The following is a 22,139-nucleotide window of genomic DNA, read 5'->3' as shown; positions in this document are numbered from 1 at the left end:
CATGAGAAGTGCTGTGATGAAGATGACCAAAGAAACACATTTGAACAGGCAGGATCTTCAGGTTGGTAAACATTTTTATTGAATCATATAATATTTCTAAAGACTGCCTTGAACTGTCATGTTTGAGCAAAATTATATTTCTTATTATTACTGCATGTTACTGTCATTTGGTACAGTTATGAAGAAAAGCAAATATTTCTTTTGGGGCAGTGCTGTGTACAATAAGCAGAAATTGTATAAACAATAAAATAACAGCATTGACTTTTTTGTTTAGGGGAATTCATAGATTCTGGAAACTATCCACTTTCAAGATCACCATCCTCCTGTTCTACAGTTTCAGAGTTATCCATCCAGGATAGTGCTTCATTAGCATCATCATCAGACACCCACAGCCACATATCACTATCACCTAAAAGAAAGAAAAAATCCTTCCCTACTGGAACCACCATAGATAAGTTTGTGATAAAAACTAGCAGATTAGAAAAAGAGTTAATTGATGAAAAAATTGCCCAGTTTGTTTATGCAACGAACTCTTCTTTCCGTCTGACTGAGAACCCACATTTCATTAATATGGTTCAGTCACTGAGACCAGGATACAGTCCACCCAGCAGAGCAGATGTTGCAGGGAAACTGCTGGATAAAGTGTATGACAGAGAAATGGAGCAATGTGCAACAGCTCTGGAGGGTAGAATTGTTAACCTAAGTATTGATGGGTGGAGTAATGTCCACAATGATCTTATTGTATGTGCTTGTATAACAGAAGAAGGGAAAGTCTTCCTTACACAAACAATTGATACGTCAGGAAATGCACACACAGCAGAATACTTACAAGAAGTGGCAGTAAAAGCTATAATAACATGTGAACAAAAATTCAAATGTCTAGTACGCAGTTTGGTCACAGACAATGCTGCAAATGTATCCAAGATGAGAAGAAATTTAGAAGAGCAGGAAGGGAATACAAAGCTAATAACATATGGTTGCAGTGCTCATTTGCTGCACCTCTTAGCCAAAGACTTAAGTGTTCCAGAAATAAAGACTAATGTTGTTGAAATTGCTAAATACTTCCGTAACAATCACTTTGCTGCAGCAGCTCTGAAAAGGATGGGTGGAACCAAGCTAACGCTCCCACAAGATGTTAGATGGAACTCTGTGGTGGTGGACTGTTTTGAGCAGTATATCAAGAACTGGCCTATTCTGATGACAGTTTGTGAACAAAATCGAGATAAAATAGATGGCACTGTCACGGCCAAAATCCTCAACATTGGGCTTAAGAGAAATGTTGAACATATGCTGAGCATCCTGAAACCCATCTCTGAATCTTTAAACAAAATACAGAAAAATAGCTGTTTTATTGCTGATGCTGTTGAAATTTGGAAGGAACTGAGTGAACACTTAAAAACAGAACTACACATGGACAGAATTAAATTACAAGCATTAAAAAAACGAATGGGACAAGTACTGTCTCCAGCTCATTTTTTGGCAAATAATGTCAATATCCAGTACCAGGGTCGAAACTTAAGTGCTGAGGAAGAGGAGTTAGCTATGACATGGGTATCCAGCAATCATCCATCTGTAATGCCAACTATAATAAACTTCAAAGCTAAGGGGGAACTATTCAAGAAATATATGTTTGCTGAAGATATTTTAAAGAAAGTCACACCAGTGAACTGGTGGAAGTCACTTAAGCACTTGGATTTAGAGACTGTTCAAGTAATGATTTCACTTTTAACAGCAGTAGCTTCTTCTGCAGGCGTTGAAAGAATATTCTCTTCCTTTGGACTCATTCATTCTAAATTGAGAAATCGTTTGGGACCCGATAAAGCAGGAAAGCTTGTTTTTCTTTTCCAGATTATGAACAAAGAAGAAGATGAAGATGACGAGTGAGCTACAGAGGACAGTATTTAAGTTTTTCATGTGTAGGCTGGGCTGACAGTCTAAGTTTCTTAAAATATATATATATTGTTTAGCCAAATTAGTTAACAAACATGGATGTTTGTTTAAGCAAATAACATATGCTGTAATGTTATTGTTTCAGTTGAATAAATCTATTTAAATTGTTATTATTAAGGTAATGATTATTTTTCTCCTTCCTAAGTACAACAGAAAAGTTGTCCAAATATGAATGATTAACCTATTAAACTGGGGATAAAAAAACTAATATGAAAAGTTGTTGTTCTAAAAATCTTCATCTACTTGCATATTAAAGTTATACCAGCAAGAATTAGTCTTTATGTAGAAAACTATGATTTAAATCAAGCCTTACTGACTAGTGATTTAAATCATGAATTAAATCAGTTTGATTTAAATCAAATCCACTCTGATAGTTAGCCTTAACATTTTAGAGATATATAAACCAAAGTTTGATCAGAAATAATGTCTGCAAAATAATATGATTTCAAAAGCATATGGCGTTATTGATAAACTTTGTGAGCTATATTGGGTTGCCTATGGCAAGAAAGACACGGAAACCTTTAAAAATACAAATACATAGAGATAACTTGACATGCATTTCTTTCAAAATTATCAAGCATTTCTTCAAGGCCACCTGCATCCCCCACCCCCCGGTTTGGCATATTTTCAGGCATAAAATCTGATACAGACTCCCAATAAAACTATAAATAATGTAATCCTAAACTTATTATTATTTTTACATTTATATCCCGCTCTTCCTCCAAGGAGCCCAGAGCGGTGTACTACATACTTGAGTTTCTCTTTCACAACTACCCTGTGAAGTAGGTTAGGCTGAGAAAGAAGTGACTGGCCCAGAGTCACCCAGCTAGTTTCATGGCTGAATGGGGATTTGAACTAATCAATTCTACTGAATTCTCCTGCATCTTAACTTCTAAGTAATATACCTAGAACTGCATAAAAGTGAATTTCAAGTAATTTTTGTCATCAAAACTCACAAGGTAGTATGTGAGGATGGTGCTTACTTCGACTTACTCTTGAATATCTTATATGCTCATCACAAAGCAGGGGTACATCACCCTATATTATCCCAGTAATATTATTAAGTTAAGTAAGAATGGGTATGAATTGCCTGTTTTAAGAGTTGGAAAAGAGCAAGATTAATTAAGGGTTTGCCAGTATTTAAAATACCATTCATTATTCACATGGCAAACCCAGAGAATCTTGGAAAGGTAAAGGCAAGGTAAATTTGGTTTGCACAGCACCAATGACACTTAAACAATTGTTAGTTAACTCTAGATTGTATAATAGATGTTAAGTACAAGCCTGTGAAATTTGTGAAGAGGGGTACGGAAACTGTGGAATGAAAGGTACAATATATAAAATCCAATGGGGAATCTGGCAGGTCAGTGAAAGATAGATATAAAGAACATCTAGCAGATATGAGGCATTGTGCAAAGAGAATGAAACCCTGGCCATAGCATATAAGGATTAAGCATGAAGGCCAAATACTGCCCACTAAAATATCTATTTTAGGAATTGAAAGGAACCTACAAAGAAGGAAAATCAAGGAAGCATTATTTATAGAGAAACTGAGACCTGATATTAATGCTTGAGAGGTGCTGGTCAACGGCATGATGTTTATTAGCCTCTGAGAAGAATCAGGTGTTTCCCCTTCTCTCTCACCACCACCCCCCCCCCCGCCCCGCCCCGCTCATAATATCTCCTCCAGTCAGGGAACTGTAGGTTATCAAGTCTAACAAATTTAACAGCAGGGAAACCAAGGTTTTCATCTGTGCTCATTTGTTTTACTTAACTGAGGATGGTGTGTCACATCAAAACATCTTATTTAGTTTTTCTTTGTTTGCTCAATAAAAAGGTCTTTTTGTTGAGAGTTTATTAAGTTAAATCAAAACAGTGGCTAAGATTTTAATAAAGCTGTGCAAAAGGAGCAACTGTTGCTGACTCTCAGTGACGTGTTTCTGATCTTACAGAGTGTAGACACCACTTCAAAATCGAAGGGCTCTTGCACAACAGCAGGCATAAAGGGGGATTGGGGGAGTTGCACAAGGGTTCCTGTTACATCCCCCACAGTCCCTCAAAGTGTGCACACCAGTAATCAGGAGCTCTACACCCCTAAAATAGGATGTGCCTGTTTCTGAGTGGCTTCCTTTTTGCAGTTTCATTTCCATGGAGCAACGTATGTAAGAAACCAGTTAGACAAGAACTAATAAACTAGTCCTCAGCATCGCAGGAAACTATCTATAAATCTATCTATAAATTTATTAAATCTATCTATAAATTTCACCCCTAATCCTGGCAAGTTGCTTTCTAATCCCACCCCATCCCCAACTCCAAGCCAACTCTCAGCCCCAAAAGCACATTTCCAAAATCAGTAGGTTCCAGCTATCTCCAAAAATTCAAATTCAAATCATTACATTTATTTCTTCATCATATTATTTTATTCTTACAAGAAGCTCCTTAAAGCTTTCAGTATGAATGAAGAAAGAGAATAATCTTTTAACAATTTACAGCTCACAGCAAAATATTCAGTAACACATTTTAATGCATTCTGCCTTCAAAGACAGATAAATTTCTTTAATTAATAATGTCTAACTGGCTTTTTTCCGATACCCTCCAATCGCCTTTTATATAAAACCAAAATTCTAGCTAAAGGAACGACCTGACAATGCAACTCAATTTGTGTACTGTACTGAAATACATCAGGCTGTTCATTAGACTCTAGGACTGACAAATGTCGTTCCTAACTATTAATAACAGGCCATTTCATCATGATTTACTTCCTTACATGAATAATGAGGCCTACACTGATAAAAGCAGTGACTTTGCCTCAATTGTTTCCATAAAATACTACAGCTCAATTACAGGTCTCCAAGGAATACAGTTTTTAACAGAATGTTGTTCAAATGAAATGACTTTCAGAATTATACCTAATTGGTATTGTAGAATGATTTATTACTAACACACTAGAGGACTGCTAATCGTTCCAACTAAGCTATGAGTCTAACACCATTAAATTGTTCTCAGTTGTCATGTAATATGTAACTGCTGAGTAGGTTCTCTGTTCTTGCTGGCCCAAACCATTATTTTTGTTGAATTTTACTCTTCACATTATGAAATGTAAAACTAAAATACTTTGCCCTCCTCTGTTTCTTGGAAAATACCAGTATACGATCAAACTTCAAAAACTCAAGCATCACAAAAGCTTGAATCCATGAGTTTCTCTCAGAACAGATAAACATAAAGTAGATCTACTAATAAATATGAACTTTGTTTCCACTGTCATATAAGTTAGGCCTCTAACAAAAATACATCACATGACTTATTAGAGCAAGCCAAATAAATATTTAACAGCCTACTGCAATCCATAGCGATAGCTTCTGTGGCTCAAACAGAAGATAGATCATAGGGATGGTGCAATACTCTCAGGAACTTATGAACTACTTGCAACTCTGGGGCACAGGGGATTTGCAGCACTTCATTTTCTTCTCCTCTCCTTTACCATCCCACTCCAAAATCCTTTGTGCAAAATATTTGTCACGGTTATATTCTGCTTTGCTTCTATCATAGTACTCATGGCTATTCCCAAATGGCCACCCATCCTGGCACTGGCTAGAACCAAACATGCTTAACTTCAGCCAGATGATTTCATCACATGCTCTTAGATCATGCCCTGTCACCCTGTTTGTTCCTATTTATGCTAGCCCCTTGCCCCAGCACTGTAGTCACTTCCTGTTATTCTTCCTACAAGCCCAGCAGAGAGGGAAAGGGAGAGTCCATCTTCTTCCTAGAAGCCTAGCAGAGAGGGAAAGGGAGAGTCCATCTATCTCCCATCCAGTGCTGCCTGGAGTGAGAGACCAGGTGGGTGCTGGGGTTCCTTCTGCTGTTGCTTGCCTGCTTTTGCTTCCCCTGTGGGGCTGCAGCCTCAGGTTAACATCTGTGGGATGTGGGGAGAGGATTCGGACCAGCCCCTGGGTGACTCAGCTGTTCCTCGGGTCACCTGCTCAATTTTGGGCTTTATAGGAAGGCTCCTTGTGGCAATGGGCCCACCACTGGCAGGGTTGCCACCAAAGGGGTGACACCAAAGGGGATCGCCCCTTTGGGGGAGCCACTTCGGGGGAGAACAAGGGTGAAGGCTGGAGGGCTTCTGTTTAATTAGTTTTACGCTGTTTTAGACTTGGGTTGAAGTTGCTGTAATGTGTTTGGGTTCATCTGGAGATGGGGGGACAGGGAGTGCCTTTGTTGACTATGGGGCAGCTATCCCAGTGGTGGTGGGAAATAGAAGAAGTAGCTTTGGCAGGTCAGCAGGCCGTTCCAGGAGAAGGGTAGTCAGAAATTTAATAGCTGTCTCCCCTTCCAGCTGTCCTGTCAGCTCTCTGATCTCAGGGAGCACTGCCAACAATCCACATAGCCTTTCCCTGCTCCTCTGTAATGCCAGGTCGGTCCAAAATAAATCTGAACTCATCCATGATTTGATCATGGATGGAGGGGCCGACCTGGTATGTATTACCGCGACTTGGTTAGGGGAGGCTAGTGGTCCAGTTTGGTCCCAGCTTCTCCCTCCAGGATATTCTGTAGAGGAGCAGGTGAGGGGACGTGGACGTGGAGCAGGTGAGGGGAGTGGCTCTGGTCTATAAGGATAGCATCTCGCTCACCAGGATCCCTGTTAGGGTGTCGGACTATATTTGGGGACCAGGGATAGATTGAGACTTCTGTTGGTGTACCAATCGCCCCGCTGCTCAGCGGAATCCCTTACTGAGCTCACGGACTTGGTCGCAGAACTTGCGTTGGCATCTCCCAGACTTTTGGTGCTGGGGGACTTCAATATTCATTTCGGGACCAATCTGTCCGGGGCAGCTCAGGAGTTCGTAGTGGCCATGACAACTATGGGCCTATCCCAAGTGGTCTCTGGACCGATGCATATTGCAGGTCACACGCTTGATTTGGTATTTTACTCTGATCAGGGTGGTGTTCCGTGGGTGGGGACTCCTTTGGTTTCCTCATTTTCATGAACGGACCACCATCTGGTTAAGGTTGGACTTACAATTACTTCCCACCTCCACAGGGGCGAGGGGACCATTAGAATGGTCCTCCTGAAGAAGTTATTGGATCCAGTAAGATTCCAAGAAGCCTTGGAGGGATTCAGTGTTGGCTTTGCCGATGATCCTGTTGATGCCCTGGTTGAGAACTGGAACAACTTTCTCACTAGGGAAACACGACTGCTCCCAAGCGTCCCCTCTGACCCGCCTCAAATTTGGCCCCTTGGTATACGGAAGACCTATGGGGGCTGAAGCGGCAAGGTAGGCGACTAAAGCGCAGGTGGAGGAAGACTCGATTCGAATAAGACAGATTGCGACATAGAGCACATCTAAAGATCTATGCTCAGGCAATACGTGCTGCAAAGAGGTGGTTCTTTTCTGCCCGTATTGCCTCTGCGAGTTCACGTCCAGTGGAGTTGTTCAGGGTTGTGAGGGGACTAGTATCTGTTCCCGCTCCCCTGAACCAGAATTTGGAGTCATCAGTTACCCGCTGTGATGTGTTTAAAGAGTTTTTCGCAGATAAAATCTCTTGGATTCGGGCCAACCTAGATGGAGACTCCACAATTAATTTGATAGCTGAGCTGGAGGTATCCAACAACTCCTCTTATGTGATTTGACTGGATCGGTTTCAGTCTGTGACTCCTGAGGATGTGGACAAGCTGCTTAGAGAGGTGAGGCCTACCACTTGTTCTCTTGACCCTTCTCCAACATGGCTTGTTCAATCTAGTAGGGAGGTTGTTGTAGACAGCCTGGTAGAAATCATAAATGCTTCTCTGAGGGAGAGCAGGATGCCTCCTTGTCTTAAGGAGGCAATCATTTGACCTCTTCTAAAGAAGCCTGCATTAGATCCCTCAGAGTTGAGCAATTATAGGCCTGTTTCCAACCTCCCATGGCTGGGCAAGGTAATAGAGAGGGTGGTGGCCTCTCAGCTCCAGGCGATCTTGGAGGAAACTGATTATCTAGACCCATTTCAAACTGGTTTTCGGGAGGGCTATGGGGTGGAGACTGCCTTGGTCGGCCTGATGAATGATCTCCAATTGGGAACTGACAGAGGAAGTGTGACTCTGTTTGTCCTTTTGGATCTCTCAGCAGCTTTCGATACTATCAACCATAGTATCCTTCTGGAATGTCTGAGGGGGTTGGGGGTGGGAGGCACTGTTTTACTGTGGTTCCGCTACTACCTCTCGGATAGATTCCAGATGGTGTTGATTGGAGACTGTTGCTCTTCAAAATCCGAGCTTAAGTATGGTGTCCCTCAAGGCTCCATACTCTCTCCAATGCTTTTTAACATCTACATGAAACCGCTAGGAAAGATCATCAGGGGATTTGGAGCTGGGTGTTACCAGTACCAGGGTGGATTTGATTTAAATCAAACTGATTTAAATCACGATTTAAATCATGATTTAAATCACTAGCAGGGTGGATAAAAATAAAAAAAAATCAGATTTAAATCAAAAAAATCCGATTTTTTTTATTTAAATCGGATTTTTTTGATTTAAATCTGATTTTTTTATTTTTATCCACCCTGCTAGTGATTTAAATCATGATTTAAATCATGATTTAAATCAGTTTGATTTAAATCAAATCCACCCTGACCAGTACGCTGATGACACCCAGATCTACTTCTTCAGGAGCTGGCATTTCCTCCCTAAATGCCTGCCTGGAAGCAGTGATGGGCTGGATGAGGGAGAATAAACTGAAGCTGAATCCAGATAAGACTGAGGTACTTATTGTGTGGGGTCAGAACCCTAGAGATGATTTTGATCTGCCTATTCTAGATGGGGTCACACTTCCCCAAAAGGAACAGGTTCGCAGTCTGGAAGTACTTCTGGATTCACACCTCTCCTCGGTTTCTCAGGCTGAGCCGGTGGCCACGGCTGCTTTCCATGAGCTTCGGTTGATACGCCAGCTGCACCCGTTTCTTGAGATCAACCACCTCAAAACATTGGTACATCTGTTGACAACCACCAGACTTGACTTTTGTAATGCACTCTACGTGGGGCTGCCTTTGTACGTAGTCCGGAAACTTCAGTTGGTTCAGACTGCGGCAGCCAGGTTGGTCTCTGGGTCATCTCAGAGAGACCATGTTACTCCTTTACTAATGGAGTTACACTGGATGCCAGTAGGTTTCCGGACAAAATACAAAGTGCTAGTTAGTGCTAATACAAAGTGCTAATACAAAGTCCTAAACGGCTTAGGCCCTGGGTATTTAAGAGAGTGTCTTTTTCATTACAAGCCCCACAGCCCATTGAGGTGATCTCAGGAGGTCTGTCTCCAGTTACCGCCAACTTGTTTGGTGGCTACACAGAGACAGACAGGCTTTCTCAGTTGCTGCCCCGAGATTGTGGAATGCGATCCCTGCTGACATACGATCCTCTCCATCTCTGGCAATTTTCAAAAAACACCTGAAAACTCATTTTTTCGCCCAAAATGTCTCAGCTTCCTAATATTTTTGGGTTTTAATCTCTGGTTATTTTTAAATTGTTAAAGTGTTTTTAAGTTTTTGTGTATGTTTTTAACTGGTTTTATGTTATTGTAAACCACCCAGAGACAAAAGTTTGAGGCGGTATACAAATCTGATAAATAAATAATTAATTTAATAAGAACACACTAAATTTTAGCTTTGGCTCTAGACTGCTGTCTTGTAGCAGGGACAATAATATAAATTGATTGGTGGCTGATTTTTCCACCCCCAACAAGCAATCTACAAGCAGGAAATTATTATTCCCTCCCCTCCATGGGACCCTTCTCCTTCGCCCTCTTTGCGCCGCCGCTGCAGGCAGGCAGCACACAAAAGGTTTATTTCCTCCCCATGGGTTGCTTCCCCTTTGCCTTCTTTGTACTGCACTGCTGCTGCAAGCAGCAAGCAAGCAGCTTCTTTCCTCTTTCCTCCCTTCTTTGGGGAACTTCTTCTCTGCTTTGTGCTCCCACTGCAGGCAGCAAGTGAGTGCCTATTTTCCCCTCCCAGTGGGGTGCTTTTCCTTTGCCCTCTTCATACCACATCACTGCTGGACACAGCAAGTGAGCAAGAGGCTTCTTCCCTCCTTCTCTCCCTTAGGAGGCTTCTCCTTTCCCTCTTCACTTGGTGCAACCGGTCAGCTTCCACATAATCTCCTCTCCCTTCCAAAAAAGGTCAGTGAAGGGGCAGACAAATGGGGATGCACTAGAGCTAGAGCATCCCCAGCTCCTGTTTCACTGACTTCCTCTTCCAGAAGGGGGAAGGGAAGATGGAGAAGCCAGCTGGTCACAGCAGCAGTGGTGGTGGCCACAACAGAGTGGAGCACGGAGAAAGGAAAGGTACATTTCAAAGGAAGGTGGGCCTCCTGCTGACTGTGGGCCTGGTGCTATCACCCTCATCCCCCACCCCACACACACCCCAGCATCCCTGGCAGTTGTAATTCATTCTGCTGTGCACTGTTCTATCAGTTAAGGTGGTTATACACAACTGAAAAAATGTTAAGCAGTGTAAACAGTAATCATTTAAGATGTCTTTTTGGGGATAGCCAGAATGCAAGATTATTATGAATGCATGTTGGAGGATTAACACCTGTTTGCGTATCACATATACCCATGTGTAAAAGCACTGCAAATGCTCCTATTGACAATATTTCATCATCACATCAGTGAATCTCTCTTTTAATTTCCTCAGAGAGAGGCAGCTTACTCATTTGCGTTCACCCTTTGGGCTTCAAAAACTCCTTTTATTACTAAACTCTCTCTGATGTTTTTTGCCCCCACCCCGCTACATTGGTAGCAAAGGAAGAAGTGCTTCAGAATATGCTTTATTAATGTCACTGGTAAAATTTTAATGTTATAAAACTGCATTCAAAATATGCATCAATTAAGCTGAAACATGTTTTGATGTAACATACTTCAACAAGGAGTTAAGCTGCATGAATCTAGAAAGAAAATCTGACTAATAAGATGGAGTAAGTCAATATTTTGTTATTTTTAAAAAGCAGCCTTTTGAGAGTTGCAAGGAATGTGGCACAATATCGGATTACACCTTTTTACACACTTGCATCCCATACTAAGTGTCTAGAAAACTGGCCTGTCCTTCACAAGCCTCTAGTGAGCATATCCACCAGAACACAAATAGTAACTCTCTGCTTGCTTCCTAATGGCCTGATATTGCTGCTAGCCTGTATAATTCAAACTATAGGGTTTGCTTTGCTACATCCAAAGCAATTTCATTATATCCTCTTTAGAAACTATTTTGTATGTTCCACTGCCAAGCTATATCCAATATCTTAACTCATAGTTGGATTTAGGAAGCGGCCTCATCCCCTATCTGATGACAGGTTGAATTACAAACAGGAGATCTATGGGAATTCCTACTATCTATCAGCTGTTTCTTTCCACATGATACAATGCTAACACCTTCCTTAAAGCTATAGTTAAGCCTGCCATGCTGGCTTGTTTATACAACAGTGACACTTCCTGACCCTTCTCACATGCAGACTTATACAAGTTGCTGCATGCAAAATTACTACGAGCTACTTCTGTAATATGTATCAAAGAGGGTGCCCCACTCAGTTATCTCTGCCAGCATTTTCTAGTAAATCTTCAGTAAACAGATAAACATACATTTTTTTAAAGGGGGGTTGCATATTTAACGTCCTGCCAAATAAGTCTGCACTGAAGCATAATTAGATTTACAGCTTAAACCAACTGCACATCATCCAGAACTATGAAAATGTATCAAGCTTTTATGTTCACAGCAGCAATTGAGCAATATCAAGTTTACTTGCTTCTAAGGAGCAACGGATTATCCATAATACAAGCAAAGCAAAGCTAAAGGTGGCAGAACCAGAAAAAACAAAATGCTACAAAAGAGACACAATGGCTGATATCCTAATTAATGCTAATAAGTGCACCTCGCCCCCCCAAAAGTGTACAATAGATGTACTCCTGCTACTGCAGTGTGGGCACTTGAGTGTGTGTGGTGGGGGTAGGGGGGTTGTGATTTTTGCCCGTCTTTTTTTGCAGAAGCTCTTTGTGTAACCATCTAATATGTCCTGAGGGTTGCATGATACTCAGGGGCATATTAGGAGGCTGCATAGAGAGCACTTTTGGGAGAAAGAGAGATCAGCTAAAATATCCCTTGCACTCAAGCACTCATGTTGCAGAATCAGGAGAGCATCTGCTGCACGTATGTTTCTTTTGACTGCATGTCTGCAGCATTAGTTAGAATGTCAGTTAATGAGTTAACACATTAAGATGTAATGCATAGGGAGGACTGAATCCTGGTTTTGTGTGACATTCCTAAGCTTTGACATATGCACTTCCCCTTTACAAACAAGAGAAAGAAGAATTCCACTTCTGGCCTTGGCTTAAAACAAGCCAGGATTTCTTGTTACATCCGAATCAAGCTATCTGGTTTATTTTAGATAGAGTTTCAGAGTAAACCAGGATCTGTAGCCTAAATTCAGGGGATACCATACAAAACTAGGATGCAACCCTGGGTCTGTATTAGGTTTTAACCAAGTCAATCTGACTAGGCAACAGAAGGTTCTTTAAATACCCAAATATCTTCTGACATTATGAAAACATTCAAAATGCTATGTTCCCCTATGCACTTCCAGAGAAACAAATTGGGAACAGTTATAAAGGATATCCAATTTAATAACTATTGTGATTAGTACTCTTGTAAAACTTAAAAGGATTTTTAAAGAACTGTTTCACAACATTATAGATACAATACTGTACATCCTATCTACAACAAATTCCATTAAACTGATCCACAATTTTCAATTTGCTGCTATTTTTTTCTGTGCATTCTCCCAAAATGTACATTCGCCCTTGTTCTATCCACAGGATCATGTCTGGAATTCCTAACAGCTTGTATCCAAAACCTCTGCTTCTGCCAGCAGAAAGCCTTTTCTGCCCATGGAAAAGCTGTTGCTGGCTTAGTGAAAGTCTGTTTCTTGAGAAAATTGACCCCAGATCTAAAAAATTTCTTCCATCTGTGAGAAGGAACTCTTGCACAAGACTTTGCACAAGCTCTTTTAATGAGGGTTTTATAGCTCATTAGAGTTTGCATGATACAGCCTATATCTTCCTTATTCACTATGGTCTTTGTACTGCAACGCAAGCCCCGTTATATTGTAACTCTGCATTGTGAAAAATCTTCCACTGGTGGTTCTGCTAGAGTTCACAGAATAGCACTAATACATTATCTACTTCCATTCAGTCCTTTGGATCCAAGACAATATATTTATTGATATTGGCTAGAAAACTGACAAAGAATATGCCTTCCAATCAATTCTGCCCTTTATTCCTGATGTAAATTGACAAGATTTGCACCTATTTTCTGCCTTTCTGTTGAACTCTCCTTAGAAATGCCTGGATCATCAATCACAATGAAACTGTCTGAGTATGTTACCAAGATTCTTAAAATATTCCTTCCTTTGCCCAAACCATCTTTAATATCATATACAGCTCCATCGTTAGCAAGAACTTCAAGTGAATCTGGAAACAGTTTTACTCCATGTGGGATTTGATGCCCTCTACTATCAGAGGGGATCTTACCTTGGTAATGAAGTTCTTTCTGACATATGATCATCTTGACTTGGTCAGCTTCATTCAACACACCTTGAGCTCTTTCTCATCATTGAGAAAGGGCTACCTGGTTTGTGGGAAGGAAGCCCCAAAGCACTTTTACCTCCCCACACACGAACAGTCGTCCTTCCTTGGGCAGGCAATCCCTGGCTCCTGCTGGCAGCTCCAAGGGTCAGGTTGTCGGGATGCACTGCTCCGCGTCACACACCCTCCAGAGCTCCAACAATGCACCACGCAAGTGCATGGTGCATTATGGGGATCCCCCCTCCCCGAGCCTGCCAGGTGCGGCACTGACACACGATCAAATAACCCCATTTAGAAGGGAGGTTCCGTAAGCAGGTTTGCCACTGTGGTGCCGCAGGAATCGGGCCCGATCCCAGCGGTTCACATTGGGCTGGACTCCCTTAGCCTGGTTTTGCACACTTGTGTGACTAGCCTCCTTGTCTATAACAAGTAAGGAGACATATGCTTTTTGCTGTATATTTTCTCCATATAATACAGAAATCCTGATTCCTTCTTAACACCTACTGAATACCAGGTGGTAGTTAGTTAGAGTGCTGTTGTGTGTATCTTTAAATGTGTCTATAATTATGTTTTCTTTTCCTGAATACATACTTGTTTTCTTTAACAGTTATTTGTTGCTGCTCTGTTACTGAAACAAAGCTCCTGTCACGAATAAAGCCTAACTGTGTAGGCAATATGCTACAGTTGATTAAGTACAGAGGAAAACTATGTTTGGGCTTGAAGTGGAAAGAAAGATGTACTATGTTAACTAATTCCCAAGACATAGAGGCGGGTCTCACAATCAGTGAGACCCACTTTTGCCGGTTTTGTGGGGAGAGCGGGCTAAGCCCACTCTCCCCGCAGACAAGCGGGGCAGGAGCGACTGCTAGTTCCGTAATGGAGCCGGCGGGGGCTGGGGAGTTGGGGGGCTGCGTGGTCCCCGGAAGCTCCAGTATGCCCTGCGCAAGTGTGCAGGGAATACTGGGGAGACCCCCGAGCCGGGAAGTTGCTTTTCAGCCTCCCGCTGGGGGGTCTACTCATGAGTAGCCACAGCACGGAGCCGCGCTGTGGCTACTCACGATCCCAAAAGCCGGGTTTAGGCGGAGGGCTACTTGAGCAGGTTACCCACTCAAGAACCACCGGGCTCACAGCCGAGCCCGGTGGTTCACACGGTTGTAGGAAATCAGGCTAGTGGAGGCTAGCCCGGTTTTCTACAATCGTGTGAATAGCCTCATACATTGGCTAACTTGTGACAGCAGATGACCTACCCAGAATAAAGTGACAGCAAACTCACAAGCACTGAACAAGTCACTCCAGCAGTGATAAAAATGACAAGCATACAGGTGATACTAAAAGCCATAGAGGTGATTCACACAATCAAAAACTCTGTTCTATCTGGGTTTGGGAGTGATGTGTGCTCCCAATTTTCGGTTGTGTGGAAGCAATGTAATAGGGAAACCTAGTTAGAAGTGATTGTGTGGAAGCCAGATAGGAAGAAAACCTGGGTATCTTTTCCTTCTACCTTGCTTCCACACAATCACTTCTACCCAGGTTTTCCTCTTACCTTGCTTCCACACAACCAAAAATTAGGAGCACACACAACTCCCAAACCCAGGTTTTTGACTGTGTGAATGACCTCCTGGGGTTTTATGTAGAGAGAAAGAAAAGCAGAGAACTAATAACAAGACCCTGAAGAAACCTAATGGATAGGGGAAAGATAAAGAAGTAGTTTCCCCAGTGGAAACATCAATGTAGTGACTGTCAGAAGAAATTCCACAGCAGCAGTGGAAGATGGAGCAATTCATACACAAGACAATGCCCATGGCAGTTAGTGGGGGGTGGGGGGTTGAAGTCCAAATATGGTGGATAAGCTTCAGAGAGAAGGCTGGGGGGGAAACAAACAGCATGATTTCAGGGTTTGCTGGGGGATCAAGATTGCAAGTAGTTAAAAGGTCAAAGCCACAAAGATCAAGAGGAAGCAAGTCATCAGTCTGATGGGGGATAGAAGCAAGCACCACAGCCCACGGCAGCCAAAAGGTCAAGTTCCAGAAGCAGCAGCTAAGGAGCAAATGGACAGATGCAACCAGTGTAATCTGAGACAAGGTCAGATTCTAGAGGCACAGAGTGGGGAAGAGTGGAGAGCAAGAGCTTGGTCTAGCAGGAACTTCTCACTCAGAGACATTGGTCCCAGAGGTGGGGCTTCAGAGGCCAGACTGAGCTGCATTAGCTCCTGAATCATCCAAAAAGTTGCAATGCAGTTTAGGTAGGACCTCCTGGGAGCACAGTTCAGCCTGCAACTCCTTTGGTAGACATGCTGTCTTGGTCATGTATGAGGCAAGTCACTGAACCTAGGCACTGGGAATCCCAATTCAAGAACCATTACCCTCTCACAAAAGTTATTATCGCTAATGATGAAACGAGAAAGGTGGACATATTATCAAAGAAAAAAGTAGCAAGCCAAGTCTTTATTTAGTTTTACATTTATATCCCACTCTTCCTTCAAGGAGCTCAGAGTACATAGTTATTTTTATCCTCACAACAACCCTGTGAGGTTGGTTAGGCTGAGATATACATGACTGGGATTCAAACTCGGGTCTTCTAGTTCCTAGTGCAACATTCTAACCACTAAGCTGTGCTGGCTCTCATTACGATCCAATATGAAAGCTGAGAGGGGCTGGGGAGCATTACACTCATTATTACAATAAACGTTATCATAGCTGTCACACACAGGCCAATGACATTGTCTCCATATTACAGAAGGAGAACTGAGAAATGAGTTCTTTACATCTGTCTTCATTGAGGAGGATACTGACCATATACTCTATCCAGAATTGAGCTTTTCAGAGGGGCAGAATATAAAAATACTAATATTATAATGCCCTTATACAAATCTATGGTGCGGCCACATCTGGAGTACTGCGTACAGCTTTGGTCACCATATCTTAAGAAGGATATTGGAGAACTAGAAAAGGTGCAGAAGAGGACAACCAAAATTATCAGGGGCCTGGAGCACCTTCCTTATGAGGCTAGGCTACAGCATCTGGGGCTCTTTACCTTGGAAAAGAGGTGATTAAGGGGAGACATGATTGAGGTGTATAAAATTATGCATGGAGTGGAGAGGGTAGACAGAGAGAATTTCTTCTTCCTCTCTCACGACACAAGAACCAGGGGTCACCCCATGAAACTGAAGGTTGGGGAATTTAGGACTGAGAAGCAGGAGTACTTTTTCACACAGTGCATAATTAATCTATGGAATTCCTTGCCATGGGATGGGATGATGGCCGCCAGCTTGGATGGCTTTAAAAGGAGTTTAGACAGATCCCTGGAGGATGGCTGTGGGCCATCTCCAGCCTCAGAGGCATGATGCCTCTCAATACCAGTTGTAGGGGAGCAACAGTAGGAGAGAGGGCATGCACGTACCTCTTTCCTGTGGGCTCCCCAGAGGCACCTGGTGGGCCAATGTATGAAACACAAGGCTGGACTAGATGGCCTTGGGCCTGATCCAGCAGGGCTGTTCTTGTTCTTATGTTCTAAGGCCACCCAGTGAGTTCAAAACTGAGCTGAAATTTTAGCTCATCTGAGGGAATCTTACCACTACACTTCCACAGCTCTCTAAAGCAGTATTGGCAATATAGGAAAAAGGAAAATCAGTATGAAAAGCATCTAAACTGGAGGATAAACTGGGGGGAAATTAAGATTATTTTCACAGACCTTTAATTTCAAAGGTGCTGAAACAGTGGTAATTAATTACATACAGTAGTTGTGCTGCTGTTGTTTATTTTGAATATCAGAGTTAATTAAAGTTCTCTCTCACCTCATCACTATAGCCCAGACAAAAGCAAAATGAAAAACAAATTTTCAAAAGAATTGCCAATAAAATTGCCTGCTTTGTCTCTAAAGTAGTATACAGTAGAAGCCTGATGTTTCCCAGAGTCTTTCCATATTGCTCTGTAAAGCCCTACTTTTATTACACCCATATTTGCTACCTCTTTGCAAAAAGCAAAATAACTATCACTCTCTGCTAGAACTCAATATCTTACACTTATTTTGTTTGTTCAATTTTTATGCTGCCTTTCATAAGAGATCCCAAGGCAGATTATAAAAGTTAAAATACAATAAAAATCCATAAAAATCACATTTAAATCTTTAAAAACAGTTAAACAATAAAAACCATAAAACACCAAAACAACAACAAAGACAAACAGAGGGAAAGCTGAGAGAACTGGGAGCCCCTAAGGGGTAAAAGATAAAGGTAAAGTGTGTTGGCTCCTCACTTGCCAGGAGTTGGTGTTGACTCCTGGCGACCACAGAGCCCTGTCATTGTGTTTGGTAGAATACAGGAGGGGTTTACCATTGCCTCCTCCCGCACAGTATGAGATGATGCCTTTCAGCATCTTCCTATATTGCTGCTGCCCAATATAGGTGTTTCCTATAGCCTGGGAAACATACCAGAGAGGATTCGAACCAGCAACCTCTGGCTTGCTAATCAGTTCATTTTCCCGCTGCGCCATTAGGTGGCTAATAAGGGGTAAAAGCCTGAACAAATAAAAAGGTATTTAGTTGTTTTTTTAAAAGCAACCACAGATGTCAAAGAGCAGACATTCACTGGGAGAGCATTCTTCCTTACACTTCTCATGTAAAGGCTGGATATATTTCCTAATAAATATAAGCATTTAAAAAGTGGGCAAACTCTAGGTTCTACACTTAGAACACTCTTTTGGAGAGAGAAAAATCCTTATAGCCAACAGCTGTATTTTTTCACAGTATTTTGTAGAAAGTTGGTACATAGAAGAAGAAATATAAAGATAATCTACAGAAAATTCAGCACTGATGAACTGGCAACAAATGCTTACCATGTTGTCAGTTAAGAAGAAGATAATGAACAACAAAAAGAGAATGGCTCATAGGGGATTACGTTCCCTTGCCATTTGTCTGCATTTGTTTTAATATAATCCATTTGTATATATTATCTTTACTCATAAAACTCCAGTGTCCATGATTCATTAGCACTAAAAGACCTAGCTATTATTAAAACATAAGTGCTCACTTACTCTTTCTCTCTCTTCAATCCTGAGCTTTTAACCATGGTAGTTATATTCTATGGGCAGCTCATCTATCTTCTCTGACAGCCAAGTATTCATCACAATACTTAGAATGTTTAGACATTTATTTATATCTAGTTAAGAGTTAATGTATGCATCTAGGACTGTGGTGTAAGCAATACCTACTGAAGGCTTTACCAGATAAGTGCCCATTTATTTTTAACCTTCCAGACCACTCTCTATTTCTAAAAGCCTTTGTATAATTTAAACCTATATGATTTTAAGTGGTGTGCAGACCACCCAGAAAATGCTAGTGAAGGGCATTATCCTTTAAATAAAGCCAATAAGACTGTCTTTGAGAGAATCAAGATTGTTTGAAAAGGCCTAGATTTTACACTTTGACAATTGTCCTTTTTAGCCTTCAAATTCTCTCTCTCTCTCTCTCTCTCTCTCTCTCTCTCTCTCACACACACACACACACACACACACACACACACACACACACACACACAGAGAGCAACATGTTCTTTTAAAAACAGCAACAACTGTCTTGACTAAAATACATAAGTCTGGATCACAGGGTCACAAAAGCATCAAAGAATATATTTATTCTTATGGTCTGTCCTAGTAGTCAGATTCTCAAATTTTAGGTTGTGTCTCATGTGACATTTTTCATTATATCAAGGCTGACAGCAGCCATGGGGTCTTTTTGAGGGGCAGCATGACTTTTCTCATATTGCAACATGTCCAAGATTGTCACTAACTTACAAGTTTCATGAGGAGTACTAACTTTCTCACTATCAATAATAGCCTTGATTTGTACAGAACTAGTTTCCAGAAATTAGTTACGTTGTGGTACAGCATAAAAAGTGTTCCAAGTCACTATTGTAAACAGTAAGGGTATTTACATGCCAAGCCCAGCCCGGATTAGTGTGAAGCACCGGGATCCACATGGATCCTGGCGCTGCCCACCCGCCCCAGCTTTTTACCCCAACCTTTAGCCAAGGTAAACACCAGCACCAGGGTCATGTGTGTGCTTGGGCTGCTTGCAGCCTGAGCGGACACAGAGATGGGCACTAGAGCACCTGTCACATGGGTGTATCCCCCAATGCACTGTGCTCATTGTGTGGTGCATTGTGGAATATGTGGAGGTCAGGACACATTGTCCCGGCCTCTGGAGATCCACACTGCTCGCAACAGCATGCATCATTGTGGAAGTGCGGCCCACGCTTCCCACCACGCTTGCAGGATGATCTGCGGGGGGAAGATAAGTTTTGCACAGCTTTTGAGCCACCCACCCACCCCACCTCCCAGTCATGTGATGGGTCGTATCTAGATAGTTACATCCATGAAATAGAATGATTATTATATTTCAGTTGTTTGGTGCTGAAGTGTATTTCTTTGGCTTATTTAAGCTAGTTATGATAAACACACATATACACCCCACCTGATAAGCAGAAGATGTTTTTCTGTCACTTTATCTTGCTTATTCAACAGCACCTGAGATGATGATGTAAACTGTACTTACAGTGGACTTAACCAACCAACAATCTCTTTTTAAAAAGACAATAATATATTTTCTCATAATACATCTAACTGATTGTTACTGGTTAAGTTTATCATTACTGAACTTAAACTAAACATCATTTCAGATTATTATGTAGGTAATTATCATAAAATATTCTACTACAATCCTTAGTACATATCTACTAAGATACAGGGGTAGCATCTTAGTTCAATTCAGTTTATGGGGGAAAGGATGGTACTTGTGCTGAAGAGCAAACTGCAAATTCCCCAAGGCTCTATTACAGGAATGCAAGTTGCTCTCTCACAGATAGTTGGTCTCTTCAAATTACACACCAGTAATTAGTGTCAATAAAACATGCCTCTTTTACTCTGAGGAACATTTCAAAAAACTAAGGATCCACAAATTTGGGCTTAGCTCACTAGTCAGTCATTACTTGCGATCACCACTTCAACCCTGCCAGATACCTAAACCAGATAATCATGCCAAAATACCACAGAGCTCTGACACATGCACATTGCAATGCCTTGCAATCAGCAGTCCTGGAAGGCAGATATCAGAATATCCCCTACAAAGAACGTATTGTCTCTGCAAATCGGGAGATATCAAAACAACGGCTCATGTGCTCCTTTATTGTCAGTTTTACCAAGATATATGGCATAAACAAATAACCCCTTTCATTAGTTGCCATCCAGGTTGTACAGATTCTTTTTATCTTGATTATCTTTTAAATGACCTGAGATCTTATAATGTGGCTAAGTTCTTTTTGATAGCCAGTAAAATCTGCCAGGAGTCCATTAAGAATTATTGCTAACTGACCTGTATGCTTAAGTATGTGCTTAACCATTATATCATAAATCTGTAGGTTATGTAGGTTATTTTTGTTGGACTTCTGTTTGTAAACAATGCTGGTCAGTGATTGTAATAAAGGAACTGAATTGCGTTCACTACTAAATCACCTCTCTTCCCTCACATCCTTTTCTGGGAGATAAGTGGGTCTCCTATAATTGGCACTGGGATACAGACATGGTAAGAAACTATGAGATCCCTCTCCTACTGCTCAAAAGAATTCCTGCTGCTTTGTACCTTCTCAAAAATGGCAGTGGAAATGAGACCTCTGGGGAGGAGATCTGTGAGGTGCTGGTTGTCCTGCTTGCCAGAGGACTGCAGACACTCACCACTGGAAAGATGGCAAGTGGATTTGTAGATATCTGAACAAAACTACAGAGTAGTTGTACATTACAAAATTTTCTTCCTTAAACAGGGAAATAGGGAAAAGATGCATGTTTGCAGTGGTATGTTCCTTAGGCAGATTTCCAAGAAGCCCTACATGCCAAAGGGATTGACACCAGAACAACACAAAACAGATTACAGGAGAACCCTGTTATTCGCAGGGGTTCCCTTCCGTAGGGGGCCCCTGCGGATAGTGAATCTGTGAATAACAGGGAATTTTATTTATTTATATTTACATTTATATACCACCCTTTGTCCTAAGACCTCGGGGTGGTTAACAATTCAATAAAAAACAGAACAAATGCAGCTAAAAATGTAAAAGGACAAGGGACAGCTCATTGGACAAAAGCCTGAATAAAAAGACCAGTCTCTACTTTCCTCCTACAGACTGGGAAAGAGGGAGCCACGCGGGTCTCAGCTGAGAGTGAGTTCCACAGCCTGGGGGCAATCACTGAGAAGGCCCAGTCTTGCATGCATGAATGGAAGTTTGGTTCCTGAACCAGGGGCTGGATGCTTTTTTTTTTCTCTCTGCTGCTGTCAAAACTGGCGGTGTGTCAGTCACAGATGTGCAGCCATGCAGCCAAGAAGCTGACAGTGAAGAATCAGAAGTTGCTCACCCTTGACACCCACTCCCTTCTTTGTCTCTTCCGGGCTCTTTCTTACTTTTCCATGGAAGTAAGGGAGACAACATCTCCTCCTCCTGGGCAACAGTAAGACAGGGAAGGAAGGAGGGCGGGCAGGCAGCAATGTGTGGGCTGAGAGAGGTATGTGCTGGGAACGGGATAGGCTTTTGCCCTCTCATGATCA

The 22,139-nt window shown here is 41.8% G+C and overlaps 1 protein-coding gene across 5 annotated transcripts in view; it reads right to left on the bottom strand.

The window, feature by feature from the left end:
* Positions 1–22,139, bottom strand: part of CACHD1 (cache domain containing 1) — a 230,064-nt gene that overhangs the window by 119,660 nt on the left and 88,265 nt on the right. The gene's annotated exons all lie outside the window — the stretch shown is intronic.

Source organism: Hemicordylus capensis, chromosome 4 (genome assembly GCF_027244095.1).
Source record: "Hemicordylus capensis ecotype Gifberg chromosome 4, rHemCap1.1.pri, whole genome shotgun sequence".
Classification (NCBI taxonomy): Eukaryota; Metazoa; Chordata; class Lepidosauria; order Squamata; family Cordylidae; genus Hemicordylus; species Hemicordylus capensis.
This window is presented reverse-complemented; position numbering and strand designations above follow the sequence as displayed.